Below are 22,509 nucleotides of genomic sequence, written 5' to 3' on the forward strand. Positions count from 1 at the left end.
GGTAACGTGTTAGAATCGAAATAATATTTCTCATTTAGTGATTTGCTCTTGAATAAAAAGATTGTCGTTCAGATGCGTATTATTATATCACTCGGGCTGCGCCCTCGTGAAATAATTCCTTCGCATCTGAACTCCAAACAATGATTTATTTAGCGACAAAACACTAAATGAGATATATTATTTTTTAAATAAACACTTGACGGGCCTCAATGATATCATTTCTTTACTTATATAGATAAAAAATGACGTCAAATACATAGTACATAGAAATAGTTGCAGCCATTTTTCTGACAGTTGTGATAAAATATGATAAATGGACTTTGGATATAACTATGTTTTTGGCGATTTCTTGAAAAACACATTCATGTTAACTTCGGAAGTCGGACATTCAGCTTCTAAAATGTGTCAGGTACAGTTTACACACTTTTGAATTCCTATATGTTTTACACCAGGGAAGCAAAATGTCTTTTCTGTTCGACAGTGACCAGTATAAATGATGTCCATTTTTCACGAGTTGGAACAATTGTTCGTCCTTGTTCGTCCATATTGTGTGATGCAAAAATTAATAAACTGTTGGTCAGCGATACATTCTCTCCGACTGACCGGAAGTTGGATACGGAATGGGCGAATATCAGAACATTTTATGTACTTTGTTTGCTATATGTGTATTCTATACATGAAGAATGAGTCATAGACATACAAGTCCGTACAAAATATATTTCTTTGTCTTTGGAATGGTGTATCATTGACAAAAATCCAACGTCATTTGCCTTCAAAATCGCCGTTTAAAATATCGAATCGAGCCGTGATGTTGCCAACCTGGATTTCTTTCAGAGATCTACGATCTCTTTAAGAGATCTAACCTGCAGATACTTTTTTATTGATAGAGCTTCAAGCACCTGTGGTTTAAGTTACAAGAGTTGTCGGAGGACAGCAACGCTCGACTTTTCAACAGCCCTTGTCAGTGGAATGAATATAAAAGTCGAAAAAGGGGAATAATTTTGAAAAATTTCAAAACAGGGTTATGGAACCTGTACAATGCATATCAGTTTGACAATGGACAATTGTGTGTAGTTTCAATCCGTTTCCATTAGTGACATACAAGCTTTCATACAAAAAACCTAACCAAAACATCTAAGTCCAAAAAGGGGCATAATTTTGTAGATTTTTAAATACAAAGTAGATTAACGAAACCTGTGCATTACATGTCAGATCATGATAGTGATCACAGTGTGTGACGTTTCAGGCCATTCCCATTAGTGGGTACTGAGATACCAGCTTACATATAAAACCTTAACCAAAAATTTCTTAGTCGAAAAGGAGGCATAAGTTTGTTAAAAAAAAAGAAAAAGAAAAAAAATGCGAAATAGAGTTATGGAACATGTGCAATGTAAGTCAGTTTATCACAGTAAACAAGTGTGTGAAGTTTCAATCCTTTCCCATAAGTGGCTGCTGAGATACCAGCTTACATACAAAACCTTAACCAAATCGGGACGCCGACGCTGACGCCGACGCATGAGTGAGTCAAACAGCTCTACACAACAACAACAACAGCAACAACAGAAGAAAACCCTCAAAAGTTTTAAATTCACATTTGCATATTCTCCTTAAATATATATAATATTATACATGTGTATATGCAAAGAAATTGCATGTTTTAGAGCAGACAGACATTGGGGAAAGAATCACTAGCCTTTTAAATAGGTAGTCAATTCATATAGACTAACTCTCGGCGCTATGTTTGTTCTTTAAAAGTTGAAAGCAGTATGTAATATCTCTATTGAAACGTTCAGTCTTCAAATGAGAAAAAAAGACAGTCATATATGTAAAGATTTCACTGCAGTTTACAAAAGATAAAGGTAAAACATGCCTGCATTTTTAATTTTCAAATCAGCTTTAATAGAAATGGAAACGAAGATATTCCATTCTTTATATCCAAGAAATCTAGTTTACATAAAATCAAACAATTTAATATTATATGTCTTATATTATAATTAGAGAATCAGTTTTTATCTATTTTTGTGTGTTGAACTGTTTCGTTAATATAACAGAAGTCCACATTGAAACTTAAGATGTTTAATACTTAAGATGTTTAATTAATACGTTCTAACACTGTTATATATCTTTATGTGTTACCTTCTTAAAATAAGGTTATTATTATTATTATTAGTATTATTATTATTATTACAGACGATTCATAGAGCTGGAAAACATGCCTACTTACTGTATGTTAATTGCTATCTAACAAATACATCCTGGTTAATATACATGAGCTTGTACATTTCTACGGACTTTTTACGTCAAATAATTTCTTAACCAATCTGACTAAAATACATATCCTATTACGCTACGCATAGGATCTGAGAACGACCTATTCATTGCCTCGTTCTGACGACCCTTTCGCTAGCCAATCAGAGCCTAACTTACAACATCCTGCAAATCTACCTGTAGCCTTGACTTTTGATATTTACAATTTTTATGTCATAATGTATCAGATAGCTGGTTAGCTCAGTCGGTAGGCCACTTGCTTGGTAAGCGAGGGGTCCCGGGTTCGAGCCCTGGAATGACTGCACATTTTTCTTACTCTTTGACATTCGAACAAGTCGTCTGATTGGATAAAATAAAAATAGCAATACTGGAAATCCAAAATATACAGAAGACGAATGTGAATGGGTCGTTCTCAGATCTTCGTTTAGAAGATCAAGTACTTTAGTCAGATTGTTTCTTAACAAATGTGGATACGACTTCACTAATTCGCATTATAAAATTAACAAACCTTTTTGAACTGCTATAACAGCTTCGTTTAGTGGCACTATTTTGTTTGACTTGTAGGGCGTTTTACTGATGACCATGTCACTGGTTCCCGTTTCATTCAAAACGGTGTTTGGATCTACAGTTTGGCCTCTTCTGGCATAGAACCTTTGCCGGAAGCGGTTTCTGAACCTTGCCCACTGTAAAAACAACAACACAAAATACAACTTTAGTTTCAAAAGAAAGACAAGTGTGTTTACTGTTTTCAAACAGAACCTTAACAATAGAAATTAATAAAAAATAATTATTATATATTCTTATCCATATAAAGTACAAACAATTATAGAATTCTGTAATACTTTTATCTCTACAGCGCCTAAAATAACACCACAGTCAATATTTTAAATAAATAAAAAAAATGGCGAAAGATCGAAATTATTAAGACTTATTCTTTTGTATTTCGTTTTATGTTCACTTGATGAAATTAATTTGAATAGACAAACCGACGAAGCTTTACTATACTTGCGTATTTTCACTATATAAGGTACTTTATAAAGAAATTTAATAATATCTATAATTTGTACTTTACTTCTATTTTCCGTTGTTTTTTTATCATTTAAAAATAATGTAAACATACCTGCTCGTTGCATGATCGTTTAAGGCTCATAACCCACGCGAAACAGCCAGAACTTTCTTTTGCCATTGTTATTCCATAATGAAATATTAAAATAGCAGTTGAAGATGTCTGTTTCTTTATGTAATGTGGCGTTGCTATAGAGCGACGTCAACTGCTTCCATGACGTCATGACGTCGCCTGTATTAGATCTATCATAAAAACAGAACACATTCGAGTGTAAACTTAGCAACTGGATACATGACATTGTCGACATTGATTTAAGATTGGAATCCATTTACATGTAATAGATTATAGGGGTTTCAAAAATACATTTGTACTTTAACATTGCATTTAAAAATATTTTATGGATGAAATGTGGGCCTTCAGAAGTCGGGAATAAGGTAATCGCATACTTTTGAATGAGGCAGTGTTTTGCCCGTTCTGATTGGTCTGTTATGTAAACACATGTAAGATAAGTGATGGTTTTCTAAACTGGACCTGGATAAGTGCGTTTGATGTAATTTATCACACATTTGACAATATTTCCTACATTCAATGTGTATTGAAAATAAGTTTCATCTGAACCGCCATGACAATGATGTTAACAAGTTCGGAATTCCATTAGGGCTATCGCCTTTGAATGTGTTGATCTGAAACGCAATACTCGAAAGAATGATGATAAAAAGCGAAATCACAAAACTACGATAACGAAAACGAGACAACACCATGATGACAGCGCGATAACGGAAACGCAGTAATACGATAGTTCGGTGACGAAAGTGCGATATACTACCGCGTTTTTACCATCGTAATATCGTGATATCGCGTTTTTCGTTATCGTAGTATCGAGATTTGGCAATTTCATTATCGTACTATCGCGTTATTATCATTGAACTGTCGCGTTATCACCATCGTACTGTCGCGTTATCACCATTCTCATGTGGTAACTTTGTGGTTAGATACCCACTTATCTGCCAGTTATCTATATACTTGAACACCATAAATCTGAGAAACTAGAGACGTTTTCCTAGAAACACTTCAAACACTTGTGTCGCCTTCATTCAAGCAGCTGTCATTAAAGTGTCATATCCAAGGTTTACATCTTTGACATAAGTGACCTTGACCTTCAGCCAGCATGATTTGTTTGTGGGTTCTGCATATAGTCTTCAGGACGAGAGAATATCGCCCAAATTTCATGGTAATCCTTCCATGGGTTTATAAGAAATAGAACAGACATGTAATCCAAAGGTTCAGTATCGTTTGACCTTCACTGATGATCTTGACCCTGAACGCCCGTAGTCCGCGCAAAAGTTCTGCACTTTATCTTGGAAAGGGGAACATGTCAATCCCGTTCATTAATGGACCAGACATGAAATCAAAAGGTTCGAACCTTTAACCTTGAGCTGGTAAAATTTAGATGCTTTCTTTAAAACGACATTGTGCAGCTTTCGTACTTTTTCCACCCCAAAATCTATTCAGTTACTAATCATGTTACTATAATAAATACAAGATTATCAGATCTGAAATATTTATTATATTAAGTCACCACAACACTTTCATATGTTAGTATTTATACATAAAAGTTAACTAATTATCAAATCAGCCTATTGTTTTCACAAATAATAGATTTTTTGTTGATTCAATCTGCCAGTTTAGACCTTAAATGGTACTATTCGCTGGTGACAACACGAGAAAGAACGGTAATGATAACGCGATAGTACGAAGATGATAACGCGATAGTACGATTATGAAATTACGAGATCGCGATACTACGATAAACATAAAACGCAATATCTGGATATTACGATGGTGAAAACGCGTCAGTACGATGATGAAAACACGATAGTATATCACGGCGCATTATCATCATCGTACAATTGTAGGGATAATACACGTTTTTTTGTGTATTAACGTCTGCAGAAGCCCGCGGGATTGTTTGTGACCGAGACCGAAGGTCGAGGTCACAAACATATCCCAAGGGCTTCTGCAGGCGTTAATACACAAAACAAACGTGTATTGTCGCTATTCTTGCATAAAAAAACATTACACGACGACTAAATGCATTGTTTTCATATGTGATGACTTGACGATTCGGTATATTTTTTATTTACCATTCTTGTTGTTCTTGGAAACGGTAAACATGTTTTAAATATCCATAACCGGGGCACACATAGCAACAACACTACTAATAGCGTGATTTGAAGGTTTTTGAGCATCTTATTTTTATTTTTAGATATTACAAACGTTACATTACACATAATTTTGCATATAACTAAAAAAATTGATAAACATGATAAACAGGAACACAATTATTTTAAGAATAACAACTTTACATTCGAATTATTTTGAGTACGAACAAACAGAGTACGGATGAGTACGAAGCTAGTGACTAGCTTTCGAGGTTTATTATATGAATTCTGCGAGCAATCAGGTAAAAACAAACCGACTGATACTAACAAAAATCATTTGTACTTTAACATTGCATTTAAAATATTTTATGGATGAAATGTGGGCCTTCAGAAGTCGGGAATAAGGTAATCGTTAAGATAGAGATTTTTGTATGCAAGTGCGAATCTTCAAACCAAGACGGGGATTAGTTGAAATTCATTTAAAGGTTATGGAACTATGTATTTGCGTGAAAGATAGACAAGACGTTCACGTAATATGTACAAATGCTAAAAACATTGTACTGGAAAAACGATGAAAAACTTAAGGGGTATATGTTTAGAAATAATGCAGGTACTTACGCATGTTGTGAAACACATGTACATTGTCGAGATAGTAAAGAGAGTTTTAAATAAGTGTAATACAGGTACATGTTAAGAATATATTGCCCTTTATAAAAAAGTAAAAGTAAACAAGAGGGTCATGATTGTCCTATATCGCTCACCTGAGTAAAGTTGCTTGCTTGAACAGATTTCTTTGCTAAAGTTTCAAAAACAAGTTTCAAAGCTGTACATGCCATCCAATGTCAAGGCTGTATCTTAAACAAGAAAGTAGGTCAGTAGGTCAAGGTCACAGTTGGGTGACCCTTATCACTTTGGGTCATCAGGTAAATATAATTAAACAGTCTTGGAAACATGATCCGATAATATTTGAAGTATTTTTTCCTACATACCTCATATATCAAGTGTCCTCTGGGGCGGGGCCTCTTTTCATCCCAGGGACATAATTAGAACAATCTCGTTAGAGATCAGCTAGGCAATGATACATACAAAATATCAAAGGCATACACCTTGAACTTGGAAGATTTTTCCCCCTATATATGTCTATGTAAAACTAGGGAACCCCGTGGCAGGGCCTCTTTTCACTCCAGTGGAGTAATTTGAACAATCTTGGTAGTGGACCACAAGGCAATGCTACATACCAAATATCAAAAGCCTAGGTCTTGTGGTTTCAGACAAGATTTTTTTTCCTATACATCTATATAAACCATGTGACCCCCTGGGCGGGGCCATATTTCAGCCTAGGGAGATCATTTGAACAATCTTGGTAGAGGCCCACTATATGATGCTACATACCAAATATCAAAGCCCTAGGTCCTTTTGTTTTTGACAGGAAGATTTTCTAAGTAGTCTATATGAACCATGTGACCCCCGAGGCGGGGCCATATTTGAACCTAGGGGATTAATTTGAACAATCTTAGTAGAAGCCCACTAGATGATGCTACACACCAAATATCAAAGCCCCAATCCTTGTGGTTTTGAACAAGAAGATTTTTAAAATTTTTCCTTCCGGTTGCCATGGCAACCAGAGTTCTGTACGGAATTCAATTCTTTGAAATTTTTTTAAAGAAGACCATCCAAAGATCATCCCTGTCAAGTTTCATTACCATTGTCTTCGTGTTTGAGGAGATGTTTTTTTAAAGGAAAGTAGACGGACGACGAACGGGCGCCGGACGTTGAGCGATCATAATAGCTCACCCTGAGCCTTTGGCTCGGGTGAGCTAAAAAGCGGCATAATTCTGGAAATATTGCATTTAGAGTAACACAACTTGTTATACTAATGAACATTGTCAAAGAGCCGTACAGCAAGTTTGAATTGATCTTTGAAAAAAAACTAAACCAACATCAAGGCCGAGATGAGTGCAGTAGCTCTTAAGTCTAGTAAGTAATGTAATCAAGTTGCTGTACTTGTCAGTGTGATGTTTTGAAAATCTTAAATACTTTTCTAGTGTTCTCTGGACGTTCCCAGTCATTGAATGAAGGGAGATAATGATCGTCACCGCTTAGTTCCAAATGCTCCGTACAAATGCACATACGCATGAAATGAAACCAAATATTATATCGGCATGGAATTGGGAAGAATGAGGAGATGTGTACGATGAGATGTGCATAAAACAAATGCATTATAGTCACAAACATTTATTAATGCAAAACATAAACAATTAACAATATCAAAAACTAAACAAAAACTAAACATTCAGATGGTTTTGTTAATGTTGCACGAGACATTTGTTGGCTGTATGGCTTCCTTGGACAGATTAATCTCGTGCTGAAACTGTTTATTATTGTTATTAACCTAAATATACTAGTAACTGCAAGTTAAAGTCCATATTCATTCAAAAATCTTGTATATCACTAGAAGTTCAGTTTCAATATCTAAATATTCCATTTTTCAATCAGTTCCTGCGCTATCTCGTCGGCGGTGGTTTGTGGTGATTGCATCTTGTACCTGTAGTTACTTGGGTACCTAACCACGCCATTGGGCGTTTTTGCAGTGACGTAAACTCCTCCAACACTGAAGTCGGTAAAACTAAAGTCAGACTGGTCGAATTCAATCTGTAAAATTAAATAACCAGTTTGAGAAACATTTCTTGAAAAATACAAAATGCTATCAAAAATTAACCTTCTCCGCAATGCAGGATAGGAGTTGGTGGAAAATGCGAATGAACAGTCTACCCTTGCATCGTAGCGATTGTATTGGAAGACATTTTGCCAACATTATATTAGTCTTCGTGTGAAGACAAAGTAAAATTTGTTCCATAGTTGTGTTCCACACATAACCTTTTTATTTGTATTCATTTTATTCATTTTTTTATTTCTAAAAAAACACTAAAATTCCATATATGACTTAAAGCATGGGAACGAATTAACGACTGTAGTAGATCTACCTTTCCTTCGAATTGTCTAGATAAAAACTTAAAAAAGTAACTTAATTGGCGGCTGCACGACTATTCTACTGGAAGGGTATACTTTTATGTCCAAAATTAGGTACTCATATTAACACATTATGATCTTGAGAAGAAATATATTTCTTCGCTCGCTATTGGTTTTAAGACATTTACTGAGAGAAATAGATTGAAAGCTCGACATTGTTTAATAACTGACTAACCTTGGAGACGATTGGCGTTGTTCCTTGTAGGGGGTTTCCATTGGCATTGAAGAGCGCCTGCATGTTGGTCATCACCTCCGACATTGCTGCTTGATCAAGTAAGATCTGATCACCACACACTGAAAATCATAATTGGTGTTATTCAAAACTGATAATCTGAAAGCTGGAACTTTTAGCTAAACTATACTTTTTTTTTTACATTTACACTGCCTGTTTAAAAGATGGTCCTACAAAATTTTCTTATCTACACTAGGACTACACTAGGACTTCTCGCTAAACGCCATCGTCTTTATGCTCGTTATGCGATTTTTAATTGAAATGCTTATTTTTATTCAAATATTTTACCACAACTACTTTGCTCAAATTTATTGGTTCGTTAACAAATGCTATGGTAATAAAATCATAGGTCTTTAATTTCATATGGTTACGTCACTTTAGTGACAAAGTTCAAGAAAGAAACTTCCTTCTAAAGTATATCTTCATACGAAATCTAATAAAAATGAAAAAAAATCTGGTCATTTTTTATAATCCTGTAGCAGTAAGATGCTTTCAATTTAACAAGGATGTGACTGATGGAATATAAAAAAAAAGTTTCCCCACTTCCACCATTTTCAGTGACAATCAGATCGACACTACACCAGTAATAATCAACTTCATATGTGTGGGGAAGTTGCAAAATCAGATTGTATTGAATTAATAGAACAAGACCACCGTTACATAACTGAAGGCAGCATTAACTCGGGAACCAAACTCACCTCCGCCTATTAATGCAGTTTGGTCTCCGAGGAAAGGTGTGCATTCGTTACATTGCTCCATACACCGTCTGGTTTCTGGGTCAAGTTCCTCCACTCGTTTCGCCATATAACGATGTCTGATCATCTGAAGTTTGCGTGACGTCATTGCAAGTGGTCCAACGTCACGGCGACGTCGTCCAAATACACCTAAAGAATATACGTGATATAAAATCAAATACTATGGAAATATTGAAATTGCATGAACATTTTAATCCAAGACATAATCGATAATCGCAGAATACATACATGTAGCTAAAATTGATTTGTTTTCTTGTAATTAGTTCGAGGATATAAGACAAATTATACAAGTGTGCTATCACACTTTGAAGTTTAAAAGTAGTCTGTAGCAATTAGAATTTCAATACATTTTTCTCTAAATTCATTGTTGGCTAACGCTCGCTCGAAATTAATATCATAAAATTGCTGTATTAACTTATAGCCTATCGTTTTGTGGACTGAACAAATTTCTGAAAGCGAAAAAATGTACATTAATGATGTAAATAATAAGCGGATGCCAAGGAATGAAGTTACAATACAATTGGCTTAATAGGTAAATTTAACACACTTTACTTTTGAAGGTTTCTTTAACAGTGAATGTACTTACTGGTTCTATTAATGTAGAGTATAACCGTCGTCAGAATTTAGTTTCGTATTTTGCCAAATATAAATCCGTGAAACGTAAATAAACCCAAATTCAATACTTACTGGACAATCCACTGGTAAATGATTTTCCAAAATTGCTCAGTCCACTGCCAATAGAATTGCCCCAATTGCCGAAAGTGTTTTTAACAGTGTTGAACCCGCTTGAAAATGCATTGCCAATGCCTGAAACATTCAAAATTTACAATACACAAGTAAACATGGATGCATTTGCGTAGGAGTGAACTAAACTAAAATGTTGCGTGTGTGTGTGTGGGGGGGGGGGGGGGGGGGGGGGGGGGGGGGGCAGGGGGGAAGCGTCCAGCTAAACCGGTCCTATTTTCCCTGAAACAACAAAAAAAAAACATGAAAATAGAAGATAGAGGATATTACACGAGTGTTTTCTCATATTGAATTTATTAAACGAGTTGAATAAAATAAAATGCGAGGCTCTGCCGAATTTTTCAACGAATTTAATTCAATGTGGAAAGTCACATATGTAATAATCTTTTTATCGCATGTTAGCCTCTCGTGTCGAAACATCAAAAATTCTACTTTCTTTTATTATATGAACATGTCAATTTGACCAACGCCTCCCATACAAAAAATGACGCCAACGTTAAAGCTTTATTACACACTAGTTTATTATGATAGCTTATTATCGTTCTTATTAATGGCTTTTATAACACTCACGTGACGTCAAACATGTGATGAACTAAAATCCTAACAATCCTAATGACTACTTCTAAATTCTGTCTCAAATTGGTTTTTATCTCCCTATAATATCTACTGTCATTCCTGACAAAAGTCAAGTCAAGTCAAGTCAAGTCAAAACCTTTTATTTCACTCATTTCATGAATACATGAATAAATGAGGTAAGATATTTTAACAATATATTGGAGGCTCATAAGAAAATATTAGTACAATTCAATTCTAACAAAATATGATGTTTTCACAATAACGCCTTTCATATCTAGATTTCATATGTCAGTATTACAATATAATAAATAAATATATAAATAAATAAATGATGCCCCCATTCGGGCATCGGAGAGTCATAAAATGTACGGAGATGAAAATACAAAATTCATTTATCTTAGCTGTGACAATATAATTTTAACAAATTTGCACAAATTTAAAAACTCTTTTTTATTTCCAGTATTTATAAGTTGTTCCAATTTAAATACATTCGGATTTCTGAAGAAATATGGTTTGATAAATTTTTTTCGTTCATTTGAAAACAGGTTACACTCGAAAAGATAATGAAACTCGTCTCCTAACTTATTTTCACAGTTGTTACATGTTCTTTGGTTTAATGGTAATCTTGTCCAATTTCCTGTTTCTACAGGTAACCTATGGTTTCTCGTGCGAAATTTTATGACAGAATACAATAGAGACTTTGGGGTATTTGATAGATATTTTTCTTGACCAAATGAAGTCTTGAATAATCTATAGAATGTGCTATTGCTAGAATTTTCAACTAACGAGTACCATGCGTTTATAAATAAATCCTTTAGTTTATATTTAACTGCCATTTTAAGCCATTTGCTATTTGTGAATGTTTGTTGATCCCATATATTATTAAAACCGCACTTAATTAAGATAGATTGAACAGCATACAGCCACGGACATTTTTTTTAAAAGATTCGTGGTTACAATTTCTGCTAATAGCATACATATTTTTATAGATAATGGAGGAGAGTTTGGTAGGAAAATCATCATTTTCATTGTTGACAATTCTTGACCAGAAAGATATAATTTTTTTCTTCTATATCGATATTTATAGGCATGCAACCTGTCTCGCCATATACCATGTAACCCGGTGTCGATCTTTTAAGTTTTAGAACGTACTTCAGAAATTTCAACTGTACTCGTTCGATTACTTCATTATTTCCTGTTCCCCAAATTTCAGCACCATATAACAAAATAGGCTTGATTGTTTTATTAAATAAGTCAATTTGAAGATCTACTGGGAGATCAAGGCGATGTGAATTTCTAATCAAACTGTACATAGCTCGTGTTGCTCGAGATGCAATATGAGATTTACACTTATTAAAAGAGCCATTTCTGCTAAACAAAATACCTAGATATTTATATTCATTTACTATTTCCATACGTTCATTTTTAAAAAGAAAATTACAGTTAGGCTGACGTCCTCTAGAGAAAATTATTATTTTAGACTTTGAAGTATTTACTGTCAGTTTCCACTGGTCACAATATTGGCCATAAAGGTCTAAAGCTTTCTGCAGGCCTGTTTCTGATTCTGATAATATAACAGTGTCATCAGCATAGAGTAATATAAAAATCTTTAAAAAGTCACGTAGTGCACCGTTTTGATATCTTGCAATAGTAACACCGCTTTCAAAGTTATTTTGAAGAAAGAAATCATTGAGATCATTTAAATATAATGAAAACAAAAGAGGTGACAAGTTCTCTCCTTGTCGAACGCCGACATTACATGTAAAAAATTGCGAACACTCAGAATTTGCTCTAACACACGATTTTATGTTTTGGTACATATTTTGGATTAATTTCAAACATTTACCGTTAATATTAAGATTCAAAAGTTTTTGCCAAAGTCCTTTTCGCCATACAGTATCAAACGCTTGTTTAAGATAAATAAAGGCACAGAACAATTTTCCCCTGTTAGTACTTTGGTACTGAATTAAATGGTGAAGTATTAACATGTTATCAGATGTTGAAAATTTTTTTCTAAATCCTGCTTGGCAGTTGTGCAAAACATTATTTTCTTCTATATATTTAGTCAATCTGTTATTAATTACACACGTAAACAATTTGCCCAAGCAGCTAAGAAGTGTAATAGGTCGGTAATTTTCTGGCTTTAAAATATCACCTTTGTTTTTGTAAATGGGATTTATAACACCAATAGTCCACGATTCTGGAATAACTCCACTATTAAAAACAAGATTAAAAAGATTCAAATATATACCTTTCATGATGTGATATGTAGACTTAATATGTTCGTTTACAATTTTATCCACTCCACTCGCTTTATTGTTTTTTAATTTTCATTTTGTGTAATTGGAATATTTATGTTGTTATTCAGTTGTTCACTTGGTACAATATCATTAATGCCTTCCTCGATATTATGGGAAAAATTTACATTTTTGAAATAATTATACAAGTCTGAAATATTTGCTTCGGGTTTACTATTTTGATTTTTCTCATTTATAACTTTCCAATATTTCCTAGGATCACAGTTTTTAAGTTTGCGTAATTTTTCAATATCTCTTTTATGGGATTTGTCATGATAAAATTTCATAGTTTTCTTATATTTCTTACTTTGTATTTTTAGATTATTTCTATTATTTTCAGTTTTCCTTAATTTATATAAATACTTAGCTCTATGGAAGTCCCTTCTGGACTTTTTACATTGTAACCCAAACCAGTCAGATGTTTTATTGCCATTTTTGTTACTATGTGAATTATGATAACCAAAAGACTCTTGCGAACATTTTAAAAACAGTTCAGATATTGATGTTACAACATCATCCGCTGTTTCTTGGTTAAATGAATTATGTTGTTCTAGCTCCTGTAATTTATTTTGAATTTTTTGCACTTCAAGTCTATCAATGTTTTGAACAAAATTATTCAATTTTGCATTATCCCAGAGTTTTACAGTTGGAAAATTCGGTGTTGTATCATTTTTAACATGACAGTGTTCAATATCAAACGAGACACATAACGGATTATGTGCATCAGAATACATTGGACAAAAATCTAACACTTGTAATGAACATACATTCTTGAACAAATTTGATGTCATAAGAAATAATCTACAGTACTAACATTTTTGCATGTTACTTTTCCTGGTATATCGCCCCTGGTTCTTCCGTTTAAAATATACAAATTATTCAACTGTAGAAAATCTATTAATCTGTAACCATAATTATTTACTGAGCTATCCATGTTAATACGTTTTTTTTGTATACACTTGAGGAGGATTCAAAATTTGTCATTTCAACATTATACTCATCATATATATCATCTAAATTCTGCGAATCGAAAAAATCTTGATCTACAACAATGTAGTCGTTCAAGCTTTTAGTTCTCGAGTTCAAATCCCCAAAAAGACACAATGCGTTATAATTATGCGAAATGTTAATAAAATCGGATTGAATCTCCATAAATGGGTCCTCAGATGAGTATTCTGAATACTCGGGAGGAATATAGATAACACCGCACAAAATATCGCTATCTGACTGTGAAAGCTGTTTAGAAATACTAAACCATAAAACAAGTTTACAATCTGTTTCTATCACTTTTACAAATTTTGATACGTCTTTATTAACAAGTAACGCGAGTCCGCCTGACTTCCGTCCATTTCTAACTATATCTTTCCTACACTTGCGGTAAAAATCAAAATTCTTAACGTCAATGTAATCCAAATTATCTAGTTTTGTTTCTTGCAAACCTATAATATTATACCTTTGCAGTAACTCAATAAATTCTGGTGTATACACTTTCGATTTTAATCCACATACATTTAATGATAGGATTTTCAAAGAAGTATGTTCAACGGTTACATCATTTTTTGAACTTTTATGTGAATTTTCATTTGTACCCGGTGTTCTACAATTTGACCTTTCCGATCGCGGCGCGGGCGTATCACTAGAATTCAAATTATTTCTTACATTTTGATTTAAATCTAAACTGTTTTCCATTGTTATGCATTTACTATCGCATACATTAGAAAAAAAAAAACGGTAATGTGCGGCATGTATCACTATTTGAGTTGACATCTAAATATTTTGGGTAAAGGTTGGGGTGGCCAAAGGATATGTTGCCTCCCCATCCGTGCACACCCTGCTCCTGCGTATCAATAAATATGTATTACTTGAATGGAATTCAACATACAGGTTCCGCCATGCCATGTAAATATACCGGCTAACAGACCAGACTACGGTAATATATTTACGACAATAGAAAGAAGGTCCTGGTTCCTAGCAGCTATGGATACTCTCAAATAGTGCTGGGTACCAGAACAGAAGAGTAATATTTTATTCCTTTGTCAAAAAACAACAACCCCCTCCCCCTCAAAAACCCAAATAAAGAAAGAATTTCAGAACACTGTTCTTGGTAGACTAAGGAGTATGGATTGTAGCTCCAAATGAATTTTCCTCTGACTAATGCACAATAAAGGTTACATAGCAAGGTTAGCGAGAATGTAAAACCCTTTTAACTATGAACGTCCAGAAACTTAAGACAGCGGATATTTAGTGGGAAACACCAATATTCGGCAAGCTAGCTGAATAACAACGATATACCATAAACATTTTCGTAAAGCTGTTGCAACGGCATTGTTTCTAAACACGTTATTGAACCACATAAAAGCGTACAGGTCTTTATATTTCGAATCACCATTAAATCGACTCTGGTTTAATTAAATGAATGTTCTATGCTTTACAGAGTCTTGTAGATCTATAAAAAACACATTTTACATACCGCCGAAAAAGTTTTTCATGTCATCAAAACCCTTCCAATTGACGAAGCTATTTCCGGCACCTCCGAACCAGTCACCAATATCCCCGAAGAAGCCGCCAAGGTCCTGCCAGCCTTGCCAGTCGACGAAACTATTGCCAGCTCCCTTAAACCAGCCAGCCATCTCACCAAAGCCACCCTGTTGTAATGAAACGTTGTCACTTATTAACACTACAAAGCAAAACCCGATCCATAAAATGTCAAATATTTGTAGATATGGTAGCATATTTCGGTGAAAGAAACATGTAGGTCTAATTAAATCAGACCATTTTTTAAATAACTGCAAACTGCGGGGTGAAAGCAATTGTGATGATAATCCGTTCAATTCGACGTTATTGCATTTAATCACACCAATGAAGGTTATGATTTCAACTTGTATTTCATACCGATAATTAAAGAAGTTCTTGTGGCTACAGATTTATCTCTGAACGGAAATCACAGACTTGTTACCTTAATTATGACCCACCTGCATAGTAGATATAAAATACATACTTTTTCTGTGACAAATGAATGTCTGAAGTGTTACTGGTGAGCGCCTTTAAGATGTACGAGTTTATCTAACTAAAGCAATCTGGTTGGAGAACAAGTCATTTCTAGATAAAATATTGTATGTAAAGTCAAAGAAATAAAATCCTACCATGATCCAGTCTCCGAAGTCCCTGCAAATAAAGAATTAATGGTTATTTAATAGAATGTTATACAGGTTACATTTATTATTTTTACGCGGTCAAATGAGTTGTGACAACCAATTTATCACTGCAGATCTTTTCATAGCAGTAGCACGTGGTGCCTTGTGTCCATCGAAATGGACTCCTATCAGAACACGGCCGTTACTTTTTCATATCTTTAACGTATCAGGAGCAAGTTCGGAATTTTCTTTGAAGTTTAGATCTAGCCGGCAAAATTAAGTATTTAACTACAGCCTGGTCAATATCACAAACTACAGACCGGTGATATATAGAATTATATAATAACATACCCTTGGCAACGACTGCTAGCGCATGTTTTACATGTTTCCTGAGCTGCGCTGATCAGACCCCTACACCGTTCCATGCTCTGGTTTTGTTGCGCAATGGCGGGCTGAAGGAGTTGGTATTCGGCATCTAAATGTGCCATGATCTTTCCATAAATTGCGGACTGGAACCCTGCAATTATATAAAGTTACAAATGTAAATAGAATAGGACACGTATTCAATATTGTACGTGTGTAATTGCGATTTGTCGTAACTTTGCTCATTTCAAATCTTTTATGATTTTTTTCTGACCGATTTGTTGCTACGGAATGCATACTCATGCGAAGTTTAATTACAATTTGTGCTAAATTAATGACAGTGTGAAATAAATCAGACATTTGAAGTGTAGTTTTTTTCAGTTTCAGACACGAGTCGTTGATGAACACGGCCCTACTGGACTGCAAAATACAAAATAAATAAATAAAATAAAAAAAAAATAAAATAAAAAAATAAAAACGAGTCTAGCATTTGAAAGTAGCAATAAAAAACTAATACCGCTCAATCTAAAAATATAGAATAGCAGTGATGGGAAACTTTTGTAACAACTCTTAATGTGGTAAGGTAAGTCGCATGGTCAGGTCTCGCTTCAAGAAAATCCATTTCACATACCATGGAGTTTTCTGAATACAGTAAATCTACTAGTGCGAGGTCAGACCTAAATCAGCATTTACTGGACGGGTGCACAACTTTATGAAAATAACCAATAAGAAAACACACATTAATATGCTGGTACGGAAATCCTCGGATTTAGATATGTATAAAATGTATAGAATCTTGTGTCAGGTAAAATCTTAATCTTGGTCGGTGTCGCATCAACCGCAATACGTGAACGTCTTGGTTCCCATTCACGGCGGATGTTTGAAAGAGAACTAAGAAGCACAATACAATAGTGTTCTATTTAATGCTGAAAATTTAAAAAACAAGAGCTGTCACTAATGGTGACAAATGCCCCCGCAGCGCCTTGACCTTTGACCTGGTGACCCCTAACTCAGTAGGGGTGGTGTACTCAATAAGTACTATCAGCATGTAAAGTTTAAAGGTCTTGGGTGAAGTGGTTCGCGAGTAAAGTGCCTTCATGCAAAAAGTTAATGTTGGCCCTTGTGACAGTGACCTTTGACCTGGTGACCCCAAAGTCAGTAGGGGTGGTGTACTCAGTAAGTACTATCAGCATGTGAAGTTTGAAAGTCCTGGGTGCAGTGGTTCGCAAGTAAAGTGCCTTCATGCAAAAAGATAACGTTGGCCCCTGTGACCTTGACCTTTGACCTGGTAACCCCAAAGTCAGTAGAGGTAGTATACTCAATAAGTACTACCAACATGTTAAGTTTGAAGGTCCTGAGTGCAGTGGTTCGCGAGTAAAGTGCCTTCATGCAAAAGGTTAACGTTGGCCACTGTGACCTTGACCTTTGACCTGGTGACCCCAAAGTCAGTATGGGTGGTGTACTCAATAAGTACTATCAGCACGTGAAGTTTGAAGGTCCTGGGTGCAGTGGTTCGCGAGTAAAGTGCCTTCATGCAAAACATTAACCAGGTCTAGGAAAGTGGAGTATTTACAGATTATCTGTAAATTTACAGATAATCTAAAAATTTACAGATTTTTCAATCTGTAAATTTACAGATCAAGTGTTTGAAAACTGCTAAAATTATATTTAGACACAAAATCGCAGCTTGAAATTAATTGATTTACTTATGGTATGTATAAATAAAGGTCAACTGTAACTTTCAGTCAGTTCTGTTGACTTTGATTTTTCTGAAAATGCCAAAAAATCAAAGTCAACAAAAATGGCTGAACCCCACAAATGACCTTAATTTATGCATGCTGTAAATAAACCAATTAATTACAAGCTGCGGTTTTGAGGATAAATGTTATTTCATCAGTTTTCATACACACAATCTGTAAATTTACAGATTGAAAAATCTGTAAATTTATAGATTTTCTGTAAATTTACAGATAATCTGTAAATATTCCACTTTCCTAGACCTGTTAACGTTGTGACGAACGAACTAACTAACGAACTAACGAACGAACGGACGACCAGTTGAAAACTAATATGCCTCCCTTTGGGGGCATAAAAAGAATTCTATTGTGTTTTAAAAGTTTCACATACAGATGTAAGTACTTACCCTCCAAAGTGTCGACATCTAATTCATTTGCATTTGCAAATGACGTCACGAGTAGGACGGCACACACAACGTACGGCAACATCTGTAAGAATAATCATTGTCTATAAATGTTCTAACAAGATGTGTTTATTTTTTCAAATTCCGGGCGTCACATACTGCAGGGATAAGGACCGTTTCTGGACCGCCTTAGTTTGCGTTTCGTTGCGGGAATACCGAGACGGTAGGGTTAGGTGTTTGTGCCGACAGGAGAAAATACGTCTATAACCCGATGGATGAAATACAAGATTGATATCTCGTTAAGAATCAATAAGGGCAGGTATTGCATAGGACTTTTAGCAAAGTTCAGTAAAGTGTCAAAAGAGATATACAGAAGACATATATGGTTCATTAAAATACCAAGCCGTATATTTTGTAAGCTGAGAAACCATGCATAGTTTCCGGATTACTTTCAACAATGTATATTTCTTTTAAAACTAACGGTTTACTGGTTAGATGGTCCCACTTTACGACTCGGAACTACGTGTCCTTATAAGCCCTACATCCTATCCGGTGTAACACACGTTTACTAAAAGTACGTATACATGGGATTTTATCGTCTTTAATTTTCTAAAAAGCTTAACAGATTCATAAATTGCCGATTATTTAAGTATGAAAATGTTTTTAAAGGATACAGAATGTAAAAAAAATCGTACAATGAAAAATTAAATTCTTACCTTGAGATCCGTGTTTCTGTCAGTGGTTTCGGGACTGGATAGCGCAAACACCACGTGTTGCTTCTTATATAGCCACAATATCCGATTTCCCGCCAAACACACGAGAATATCGTGCCATGCGTGCAAGTTTGGTCGTTAAGGTGATTATCATGTAATAAAAAAATTCAATTAAGGAACCAAGTACTTTTTATGCCCCGAAGGTGGGCATATTAAAATCGCACTGTCCGTCCGTGTGTGCGTGTGTCCGAGCTCACATAGGTAACTGTACTTTTTCTTTGATGTCATTCATTCCGTAAGGCTTTTATGTGGGTAAAAGAACAATAGAGAGAACAAAAGAGTAGCCACATAAGTATCCATATGTAGGAACGTCCGTGTAAATTCTTGTCCATGCTGTAACTCTGCCATCCGTAAAGGGATCTTTAAATAACTTGGCATGACTGTTAACCATAATGAGCGGACGTGTCAAGCGCAAGATCAAGACCCCTAGCTCTAAGGTCAAGATCACACTTAGAGGTTAAATGTTAACATGGTCTGTTTCTTGTCCGGTCCATAATTCTGCCACCGAGTAAAGGAGTCAATCATGACGTAAACGTTCCAAATAATGAGATGATGTGTCATGCGCAAGACCGAGACCCCTAGCTCCAAGGTCAAGGTCACGCTTAGAAGTCAAAGGTTCACATGGCCTGTCTCTTGCCTGGTCCGTAACTCTGCCGTTCATCAAGGGATTTGAAATAATTTGACACAAATGTCAACCATATCGAGAAGGTGTGTCGCGCTTACGATACGGGTCTCTTAGGTCAAGGTCACAAAATGATTTATACCTAAACAGTTCTAGCATATTTTGCGCAGACAACTGTCACCTTCTTGGGCCCGCTTCGGGGGCATTTGTCACTAATAGTGACAGCTCAGTTTATTGTTATTTTTCTGTGTTTAACATTTTTATTTGACTGAATGTTGCATAGGTTGAAAATTGCAGATTTTTGAAATGACAAAATCGTCTGTGAAATAGAAAACATCCAGACGTTACATCACAACGCCCGCTTTAAGGTAAAGTGTCTACATTTTCTAGATAGTCATTACTATTACTTTAAAAATATATAGATATTTTTACTATTTTGTTTCGTCAAAAGAAAAAATATCTATTATATTACATTATAAAACTAGTTTGCAGTCTTATCTTTGAACCAAAAATCACACAGGTTGTTTACGAGTCAAGGTTTAGAATTAGCCAATAACAATGATAATTTCTGAGACTGGTATCAAGACTATGTTTCAAAACTAGTCAGGTTTTATATAACATTTTCATGCTATTTAAGAAAAAAAAAGAAAGAAAAGGTGGAATATGAAACCGTAGTGATGAATTCTGAACTTGTATTCAACAACGCTTAAAGTCTGAATCATAGATGTAAAATGTATAATTTTCGTTTTTCGTTGCCATTCTTAATTTTCTTCAGTGAGCAATGAAATTTTACATAGATTTTCTGTAGCTACGGACAACTTTGCAAACTTTTGCTGTGAACAAAATTATGACAACTTGAATATCTATTATTTCAATCTTTTAACGTTGCTGAATGCGGGCCGCGATTATAACCATCATTCAAAAACGGTTTCAAAAAAGTGTCTGAGACTTTTACAAATATCAAAATGGAGGAAATCGACAGAGTCATTTTCCAGCGGTTTTGCATTTTTTATCAATCGCATGTCTATTAGATGTGTGGAAGTACCTTAAACCGTTGTCCACTTCCAGTGGAGAACGAACTACCGATTAAAATCTTGAAAATGACTATATATGACACCTGAACCTCTCGAATTTTTACGCCGGAACCTCTCGCATGTTTACTATGTGAAAGATTAAACGAGTCTCAGCTTGACAACTTTACAAAAAAATTAAACATAATTTAGAACTCTTAACACGTGGAAGACTTTAACCTGCATTTTTCCTTATATGACCCTTCCATAACCTCCATTCGTATAATTTATATATATGTAGTTCAGGTACACTTATTTTTCTTGATGACCACGTGAAAAGTGTGCACATCAATAACTTCAGGCAACATTACACATGCACTAACAATGGGAAATGGCATTTTATTTTCATTACCATGTACATCAACTTTTCTTGAAAGAAAGTGTGTGTATAATAGAAGAAATGTCACATCCCTTTAGGAATAACATATATATGGACAGTCAACGCCCTTATCACCATAGACTTTCTAAAGTTTGCCGGAAAATTTACGATTTTTTTTGTCAGTCGCGCCATGGGAAAACCAACATAGTGGCTTTGCGACCAGCATGGATCCAGACCAGCCTGCGCATCCGTACTGTCTAGTCAGGATCCATGCTGTTCGCTAAAAAGTTTCTCTAATTGCAATGAAAGCGAACAGCATGGACCCTGACCAGACTGTGCGGATGTGCAGGCTGGTCTGGATCAATGCCACTATGTTGGTTTTCTCACGGCTCGGCTCTTGGTATGGCCATTCTCTGTGCTCTTTCAATCAACGAAAACCATGTTACGGAAAATGCTGAGCTTCTGTCTAATTTGGAATATAAACTTATTTAACTTCACTAGATATTGATATTTCGAACTTTTCTGAAAAGTCTAACGCAATAGCCTAAAGTTTCCTGGAAAAAAGGCATATCGAATAAAAAAATATTGCCATAATACTTTTAGAAAAATGCACAACTTTGCTGGAAAGTTTAAAATATCGTGATAGTTACCGAGGATCTCGTGGCAGTTCTAAGCATTAACGCGAATGAATAAAAATATCTAGAAAATATCATTTATTGCTGAAACGATCCTGGAAAGTTTACAAATTATCGTGATAGCTACCTAGCTATCTCATGGCTTTGGCAGAAATATGCCACTATAGTTTTTGTTTCCAAATGTTTCAATTTAAAAGGAGTTTTATCTAGTATTATCAGTTCATCGGAACCAAAGGCTCAAGGTGAGCTATTAGTATAGGAGGATTGTCCGTCGTTAATAGTCTACAACTTACATCGTCTCTGAAACTGCTTGTCAGAATTAC

General features: G+C 35.0%; 1 protein-coding gene across 12 annotated transcripts in view; it reads right to left on the reverse strand.

Annotated features, from left to right (window-relative positions):
- LOC123538148 (tensin-3-like) overlaps positions 1-22,509 on the reverse strand; it is a 438,691-nt gene that overhangs the window by 324,891 nt on the left and 91,291 nt on the right. The gene's annotated exons all lie outside the window — the stretch shown is intronic.

Source organism: Mercenaria mercenaria, chromosome 18 (genome assembly GCF_021730395.1).
Source record: "Mercenaria mercenaria strain notata chromosome 18, MADL_Memer_1, whole genome shotgun sequence".
Classification (NCBI taxonomy): Eukaryota; Metazoa; Mollusca; class Bivalvia; order Venerida; family Veneridae; genus Mercenaria; species Mercenaria mercenaria.